This window comes from Rattus norvegicus, chromosome 15 (genome assembly GCF_021556685.1).
Source record: "Rattus norvegicus strain SHRSP/BbbUtx chromosome 15, alternate assembly SHRSP_T2T, whole genome shotgun sequence".
Lineage (NCBI taxonomy): Eukaryota > Metazoa > Chordata > Mammalia > Rodentia > Muridae > Rattus > Rattus norvegicus.
In genome coordinates, this window is record NC_141548.1 from 32532857 (window position 1) to 32542500 (window position 9644).

Genomic DNA, 9644 nt, shown 5'->3' on the forward strand with positions numbered 1-9644 from the left:
GACAGCTTATAAAAGAAGCCCTAAAACAATTAGAATTGATAGAGCAAAAGATGCAAGATACATAAGTAAAACAAATAAGTTATCTAAAACCATGCTCTCGGGCTGGAGAGATGGCTCAGCGGTTAAGAGCACTGACTGCTCTTCCAGAGGTCCTGAGTTCAATTCCCAGCAACCACATGGTGGCTCACAACCATCTGTAATGGAGATTCGATGCCCTCTTCTGGTGTGTCTGAAGACAGCTACAGTGTACCCATATACATGAAATAAATAAATAAATCTTTTAAAAAACAAAAATAAAAAACATGCTCTCTTATTATACTTAAAACTCCTTACACCCCTACTGCATTCATGGCAAGAAGGTGTACTAGGATGGATATATCTCCCTCGTACTCAAGTAGAAATGACATCTTCTCATCCTCACCTGTGTAGTCAATTAATTATTAAAGGGAGGTTAAGACCCAAAAAATTATTTGGCAAAGAAATGCAAGAAATTATCATTCCCTATAATAAAGAACAAGTGGAGCATTTACTTCAAACCGAAGATGATTGGGGAGTTGCATTAGCCTATCAAATGGGACAAATCAAATATCATGTGCCTCAACACCCTATATTAAGGTTTTCAGAAGAAACAGAGATAATCTTTCCTTCTAAAATAGCATCGGAACCTATTTCCGATGCCCTCTTGGTACTTACAGATGGGTCATCCAATGGAACTTCAGCCGTCAATATAAAAGATAGACCTGTAATTATTAAAAGGGCAAAAGAAATTTCGGCACAGCGGGCAGAAATTGTCGCAGTTATTGCTGCCCTTGAACACATGCCTGAAAAGCTTAACCTTTATACAGATTCGAAATATGTAGTTTGTTTATTTCCTGATGTAGAGACAGCTCTTGTATCTGGGAATCCCAAAATCTTATCACTCTTGTTTCAGTTACAAATTATCATTCAATCAAGAAAAAGAAAAAAATTTATAGGACATATCAGAGGACCTACTGGCCTGCCAGGCCTACTGACTTTAGGAAATGCTGTGGCAGATTATTAACGAAGGGACACTTGGTGCTAGATAACAAGCATTAGAAAGTCATGCTTCACATCATCAGAACACAGTGGCCTTGAGAAGGATGTTCAATTGACGTGAGAACAGGCGAGGCAAATTGTGAAGGACTGTGGACATTGTCCTGATGTGTATCATCCACTAAAAATGGGAGTTAATCCAAGGGGCCTTAAGGCTCAAGTTTTGTGGCAAATGGACGTGACCCATATCCCAGAATTTGGAAAGTTGGCCTATGAACATGTTACTGTAGACACTTACTTTCATGTGGTCATGACCACTGCAAGAACCAGAGAGGCTGTGAAAGATGCCATACCACATCTTATTATATGCTTCTCTTAGGTGTGCCAAAGAATTAAAACTGATAAGGCTCCGGATTATGCTTCCCAAGCTTTTGCAAAGTTTTGCATTCCATGGGGTATAGAACATATAACGGGAATTCCATATAACCCCCAAGTCAGGCTAACAGAGAAAGGACTCATCAAAATCTTAAGGGACAACTTCAAAGATTAAATCTAGTGGTCATTACTATTCCCCTCATCAATTATTAAGCCATGATTTATTTACTATTAATCACCTCAACACGGATGATAAAGGTTTTACTCCTATGCAAAACCATTGGGCCCCCCCTACAGCAGACTGTTGCTCCTTCAGTGATGTGGAAGGATCTTTTAAGAGGCACCTGGAAAGGAGAGGGCCAGATGTGTTAATCACCTTGGGAAGAGGAAATGCATGTGTTTTTCCAGAGAATGCAGAAACCCTAATCTGGATCCCAGACAGACTCTATCGAGAACCCAGACAAGAAGGAAGCAAAAGAAGGCAAGAGAAGTAATAATGGGAAATGAAGAAGCTTGGTCTCTCTCCTCCACAGGCCTCTTCGCCTCCCCCTGCGCTTTTATCCAGCACAAAGACAGATCCACCCGCTTCGGGACAGCTGAAGAAACTCACCCAGAGAGCGCAACAGGTAGTTCTCTGAAAATGTGCTGCTCTAGAGGATGTAGTTTTAGCACTAGGACAAGAGGTGGAAAATATAAAGTTCAGCTTTCTACCAAGTGCCATGCCAGCTTTCGGTACAATGTGCAACGCCGTTGCCTTATAATGAAAGTCATGATACGGCTCAATTACAAACCCAGACCTCCTTACGAGTGACGCACATGCTGAACCCACTGGTTTAGAGGATTCGGCTCAGCTGATTAGCTCTGGTTTACGGCCATGAAACCCTGTTAGTTGGCTATGTTGGGTTATTGTTGGTGCCATGGCTTCAGGAAAAATTTTCTTTCTTCTCCTTATTTTTCCAGTCATCTTCCGACTAGTCTTTTTCCTCTGTCTCTACAGCCAAAAGAGATATTTACGAGCTTCAATTGAAAAATTAAAAAGGGATAGATGCCTCACGAACCCCAAGACTCTGTGTGACAAGTTCCACAGACTGAGGTAAACACTTCAGAGGAAGGAGGCCTCCTGGAACCGATTGTGAAACTCTTGACCAGAACAAAATATTGAGCTGTAGTTCTCACGTCAGTATATCTGTTCTCTCTTCTTCTGTTCCCTTTCCATATTTACAAGATGTTCCTGATGGCCAAGGCTGAGATCTTAAGTGAGAAAAATGGATAAGAAACTATCCCTTGAGGTGGGGTCACTAGCCATGACCTTATCTCCGGGAAAACCGGCTCTTTATTTCATAAATCATTCACAAAATTACAGAATGGTATTACGATAGAAATATTCCCAACAATAAAATCTTATATGGCTATACGCGTGTCATCGGAAGTAGACTTTGGTATATGGTAAATGAAGCCTTAAATAAAGAATTAAAGTAGTTTAAACTTACACCTTGAAGATTCACAAAAGCTAGGTACTAGATGTTAAGCAGTAACTGACCATAAAAGTGTAGTAACCTGTCCCTGGAGATATGCCACTAGCCTTGATTTTGTGCTTTACTGTGCCAAATGACAATGTTATCTGTCCTACCCGTGACTGTGTCACTAAACACATCTTCTAAGAATTTCAATACCTGTTTCATTGTGTATAATAATCCTTGCTTGAGAGCTGCAAAATACACTCAGATTCAAACTGTCCTGGTGTTTGTTTCTGTTCGTCCTTACCCACCTAGCCTTCGAGGACCCTCGTCCCAGCAACCCACATATCCAACTGGGGTGGTCCGTGGCACCATAGTCCCTTAGTGTCAACTTTTCTACAAATCAATTTCCTGAAGCCAATACCACATAGGCTATTCCCGAGCATCCTACTTTAATCACTAATGTGGTCGCTCCACACCCGTACTCAGTGCTTTGAGGAAGCCCTCCTCCGCCTATAGAGAAGTTCCTGTCACCAGCCTCTCTACGCAGCTTCTCCGGTTCTTTCCGGAATGACCCTGTCCTCAAGGTACTTAAGCATCCCCAGGGATGGAGTTTCCTAGCGTTATAAATGTTCTGCCTTTGTCTGGAGGAGGTGTAAGTTGTTATATTAGTTTCTGGGCTTCCAAGCCCCCCCCAAACACACACTCCACAGCCTAGTAAGCCAGGCTGAGAGAGTCTTTTCACTTGTTGAAAAGTCCTTCCCAACTGAAGCAATTAAAAGTACTGGCCTCTTAGATTTCGGCCTTTGCTGTTCCGGTGGATGAGCAACGGTTGAGTGCTCTGGTCGTGGGAGCAACTGGAGCAGTAGACGGTACCTACAACTACCGGGGTAAAAAGCCCCGCCCCACGTTGGGGCTTTTGAACAGAAGGCTCAGTCACCAGTCTCACATCCACGGATTTATCAACTATGTGATCACGTTAGGTTTTGGAGTGTCGCAGACCAAAGCTATCATGACCCTAGTCTCTGGGATTCCAATGGGCCCCACCCCGGCTTCCTCTGCAGAAGTCACCCAGGAGTTTCCTGCTAATGTTGAAGAGCTTGAATTTCCCTTCTTTCCCTAGATTAAAGGATGGGGACTTGGAAGACTGTAGCTGGTGCCTGATAAGCCTAGGTGTGTAAGCCGAGACTTTATCTATCTTCAATAGTGCATTCCTTTCTCAGGGACTTTTTAGGTGAATTTGAACCAAGCTTTCTTTTAGCAGTAGAATCCCACGCCAATCAAGAAATATTTACGGGGCTGGGGATTTAGCTCAGTGGTAGAGCGCTTACCTAGGAAGCGCAAGGCCCTGGGTTCGGTCCCCAGCTCCGAAAAAATGAACCAAAAAAAAAAAAAAAAGAAAGAAAAAAGAAATATTTACGTGTCACTTATGAACGTAAACTTTTTTGTTATGCAGGACTCCCAAACCCTAGGTCATTCATTTCATAAAATTCTTGTAGAGAAATCTCTGCTTATACAGATGCAAAGGAACTAAGTGAAAAATTGCAATAATAATTACAACTATTAATTTATTACGTTAATTAGTATAATTCATGTTACTACATTTAATGCTGTATTGGTTATAGTACTGCTGAATAATTTCATCTGCCTTTTTGGAAAAAAAAATAGTTCTTCTATCATACTTTCTCACACAGAGCCTTGTTAAGTTCCCCATTTCCATTCTGAATCATGGATTTTTTTTTCCCTACTGTTTTCTTGGGGGGAGGGTTAGGCTTCAAGGCCAGGTTTCTCTGTGTAGCCCTTGATGTCCTGGAATACATCAGTCTGGCCTACCGGAGAGCCTCCTGTTACTGCCTCCCAAGTGCTAAAATCAAAGTCATCTATCTCTCAGAGCTTAGATATCATCTTCCCATGAAGCCTCCCCTGTTCTGAAGGGAAGGAAGGATAAGTAGGTGGGGGCAGGGAGAAAGGTCTGGGGAAACTGGGGGATTGCAGTTGGGATGTTGAAAGGACAGCACAAACCCCATTTGTCTCCATTTAAGAGGATTTAGAAAAGGCCTGATTTAGAAAAGAAGGCCGCGAGGCACCAGCTCCAGGAACAGACCATAAAACCCACAAAGAAGGTCATAAACCCCCTCCCAAAGAACAGCCTGGGGATAACCACAAAAATGGGGAAATACCTTATCTCAGAATGAGTCATCTATACTGAGAGAAAGGATTTATTTTGACTTATGACTCCAAAAAAGATAAAAGTCCATGAGGAGGAGGTGAGGAAGCATGGCAGCAAGCATGGCTACAGGACTATGGAAACAGAGGTCACGTCTTTAACCACGAACATATTTAAATATTTATTTATTTATTTTATGTGTAAGTACACTATAACTGTCTTCAGACACACCAGAAGAGGGCATCAGATCTCATTACAGATGGTTGTGAGCCACCATGTGGTTGCTGGGATTTGAACTCAGGACCTCTGGGAAGAGTAGTCAGTGCTCTCAACCGCTGAGCCATCTCTCCAGCCCCTAACCACGAACATAAAGAAGAGAGCTGGAAGCTGAGAGAGAAAACCCTCAAAGCTGCCCCCAGTCACATCCTTCCTCCAGCAAGGCTGGATCTCCTAAAGATTCTATAATATCCTCCACCACCACCGCCGCTGCCACCACCACCACCACCACCACCACCACCAAACAGGGCTATCAATTGGGGAACAAGTATTTAAATATCTGAAACTGTGAATGGGAGGTTCTTACTCGAAACATCACAGCAACGAAGTTTCATGGGATCAGGAACAAGTTGGAGAAAGACCCCTAGCATCTGCCCTGTGTCCGGTCAATGTGACAATGTTCTCCCTGTGGGAGCAGAAGCAGTGAAGGGCTGGGCTAGAGATGGGGATAAATTTCACTTAGTTCATCACCTTCGAGATGTTCCATTGACGTGTCTTCTTTCTGCCGCTGGATTGCAAAATCTCCAAGTGCAAGGACAAAGTCTGTACTATAAATCTTTGCTCTCCTGCAGTGTTTAGCACAGTGTTTCTCCTACCAATGCTTAATCAGCATACAGTTAATTAGTTACTTGGGGAAAAGTGTTATATGCTTGTAAAGTTTATGCAAACATACATATACTAAGACATATATATATATATATATATATGTCTTAGTTACTGTTCCTTTCCTATGAAGAGACACCATGATATAATATCGTACACAACATCCCAAGGATATCTCTCCTATTCTACCTCATTGGATGTCCTGAGAACTGCCATCCGGAGAGTCAGTCAGTGATATAGTCCTGATCTGAGAGGACTTATCACTCCTAAGATTAAACAGAGCTTCTCCTGGGTAAAAAAAAAAAAAAAAAAAAAAAAAACTCAAAGTCACTTTCTTACCAAAACTCCCAGGAACAGCAATCAAGTCCAAAACTACAGCTAAACAAACCCTCTATTTTCCTTCCACCCTTTCTGCTCCCCAAAGTCAAAGGTTTGTCTCTTCCTCCCCTACGTGCATGAACTATCATTAAGCTCTAAAGTCTCCCCAACACTCGGGGCTGGTTACGCCCAGCCTGCAGTCAGCCTTGTCAGCCTATGCCCGGGAGTTGGTAGCTTGGCTGTGAACGTCTCTGGCATGCTCCTCCCACTCCTCTGTGTTCTTAGAGCCTGTGTGATCTGGCTGCTGTTTTCAGGCTGTGCCTAACACAGTCCTGATCCCTGAGAGAACTCTCAAAGCAGTCAGCCAGGAGATGGAATGTTGTGGTTTGCCCTGAAGTTATCTGTATTTTGATGGTAATTTCACTGTCCCAAGGACAGCTGCCAAGTACTCAGGAAACATGTGACTTCACCAGAACTTTCTCCCCATTGAATTTGTAAAGTACATGTGAGGGGCAGGTACAGGATAGAAGGAGGCCTGTCATTGGAGGAGAAGGAAGGATGGGCAGGAGAGAAGTTTGAAGGAAGAGGAGACTGGGACGGAAAGGAAAAAAGGAGACAGGAGAGAGAGAGGAGAAGGTGAAAAGCCATGGCAGGTGATGTTAAGATTTTGCTCTGTGTATTTACAGGTTGTTATTAATGTTCCTAAGGATGGATGGTACCGGGCTTTGTATGTTTAAGTGGGCAATTATATCTTACCAATTGGATCTAAGATTATTGTGTTGTGTGTTCTTTTATGTGAGGATTTGAGTGTAGGAAAGTGTGCGGCTGGGATGTGTTTCCACCAAGATATCTAGCAGATATCTTGGGACACTGAGGTGCCGGACCTAGAGCGGGGTAAAAGACAACAATACTTATATTATTTTTATATTTTTACAACAATGGAGTACTCAACACCTTGGAGAGATTGGTAGTGAAATCTGGCTCCAACAACTCATTGGGCATGACTTAGTCTCGAATGCCAATGAATTCAGTGCCTGTGGAGAATTTGCCCTTTCAATGATGAGAAAAAGATGCTTCCCATGTACATGCAAGAGTAATCAGAGAGACAAGGTGGATGAGGAATCAGATGGGTGACTGGTGCTAAAGAACCCTTTAGCTAGACAGAAGGACAAGCCCTAGAGTAACCTTGGCCAGCATGCTCTGGCTTGCAGCTCTCAGACAGTATGCACTGGAATGTGGCAGATGAGAAAGAACACAGAACAGCCCCAGCTCTAGCCTCCCTCCTAGAACGGGAGGATGGTACGCGCTTGGCTCAGAAATTCCAGAACTCCTTAGGATAGAAAACCCAGAACTGAGTCCTTCTAGGATCCCACAGGCAAGACTCCATCTACTCATCAGCTTTCCTGAACCCTGGGCCACCAGCTCATTTTGGTTCCTAGTTTGCCACAGGTTCTTGTGTAAGGCTCAATGTGAGTCTTAACTACTGGGAGACACCCCCTGCAAGTGAGACACAAGAACAGGGTTTAATGCAAACTCAAGAAGTTATTTATTTTCCAGCATGTCGGTGTCAACCTTCAATCAACTCCTCGTAGTGAGTGACTAGAAGGTGATCCCGAATAGCTATAATAAGCAGTTTTTAGGGGTACAGGTTACATCAGCAAGGTTACAGTTTAAACTTATTGGCTAAGCATAATGACCTTGAATCTATAGGCTAGCAAGCATATGACTTGCATTTGAACTCTATCTGGAACCAGAGGGTCATGTGACTATCAGTCAGTACAGTCTGCAGATTTTGAAGAATGTCCCTGCTCCTTCCAAGAACTGTGGATGGAGAATGGAATATGGCCTAGCCTGGACCCGAGGTGGAAAACTGGTACTTGGCCTAATTTTGACCTAAGGCGGTAGGTGTAAGGCTGGCGAAAGCCCTTTGGGAACTCCATAACCTACCTACTTTCTACCAGGCCAAACCTCTTAATAGCTCTTATGCGTCAGTAAGAACTAGGGTCCTTCACTCGCTGTGTGCCCATAAAATAAGAAAGTTATTTAGCCTTGCACACCTGAGTATTATCTCATGAAAGGAATACTTAAGTGTGTAGAAAATCTCCCAGAAGCCTGGTGGACACTGGCAAAAATGTTTAGCTTCTTGCCCTGGGATTGGAGAGACAGACAGAGTTCCCATCCAGGGACTGAAACCCATACACAGTATTTGGCTTAAGAGAATGCTGGCTGGACTGATGAAGCACAAATCCACACACTGCCACACACGGGGCCAGCATGTTGTGCCTATGAAAAAGAACGGCCATCCTCTGAGACGATAGCAGAGACTTTATGCAAAGATTCGCAATTCCCTGCCATGCTCACCTTTCCTTGGTGAGCTCAGAACTCTTTCCCTCTATCCCATCGGGTTCTTATTCTCTCATATGGAAACAATGTGCCAAAATATGCTGACAGACAAAGGCTGTTACTGGCACCCATGTATGTGACCGGTCTCCCAGATGTCACCTCCATGCTGTACTTTGGGATCGGAGAGTCATGGCACTACTCTTAGCAATGCTTGTCTTCAAGGACAAATGTACAGCAAATCTGAATGCTCCACTTCTCTCCACCCAAACCAAGCTAGGGGCCAGATCTCGGGGGTGACTTCCTGTGCGGTTGTCACTGACTCTGCTGTTGGGTAAACTTTGTCTTTCTCTTTATACTAGTCTGAAAAAACAAGGCAGCCAACTATCCTTACCTTTGCACTATTTATTAACTTTGGCTCAGGGGAACCTAGACCTTGATAGCTATTCAGAGGGTTGACTGCCAGAGAAGTCTAAAGACCAGACTAGCCAACTGTGTCAAAGTTGATGGCATTTTTTTCAGACTCTGAACTAATACATTTTATTCAATATATTTTTAAGTCACTTTACTCAAGTAGGCATTAAAGACCTGGAATTTGTTCTGCAGTTCTTTTTCTGGGGCACCCAAAAAGCTTTCCAGCTCAGTGAACTATACACGAATTGAAAGAGTTTAAGAAGGTACAGGTATTGGCGGTTCTAGTCTAACCTTTGAAGACAGCTTTAAATATTTTGGCTTCTTGGCAAGAAATGAAATTTCTATAAGAACTAATACACTCATACATGCACATAAATGTACATATTCAACAGCACACAAACAGCTGAAACAAAAGGTCTGAACTTTTGACCTTGTACTTAGTCTAAGAAACAGAGAGAGAGATACATGAGGAAATAACCAGAAAGTAACCTGGATAAACAGAGTGAGGCATTTAATAGCCTAATATCAAGCCAAGTCCCACAGAAGACAGTTTGGAGTCCTTCCTACTAAAGGCGAGAGTGTGTTTATGAGTCACACCTCCACGCCAGCTCTCGGAGTTTACAAAGAGCTGGAGCATGTGCAGCTCCCTACCATCAGTCGGTTAAGGGCCAAGGAGCCAA

At 43.2% G+C, this 9644-nt stretch overlaps 1 protein-coding gene across 1 annotated transcript in view; it reads left to right on the forward strand.

Annotated features, from left to right (window-relative positions):
* The first annotated feature begins 6724 nt into the window (after nt 1–6724).
* Dhrs4 (dehydrogenase/reductase 4) overlaps nt 6725–9644 on the forward strand; it is a 23601-nt gene continuing 20681 nt past the window's right edge. Inside the window, exon 1 of the mRNA NM_001433421.1 lies at nt 6725–6863. The gene's annotated coding sequence lies outside the window, so the exon portion shown is untranslated. The remainder of the gene's footprint in view (nt 6864–9644) is intronic.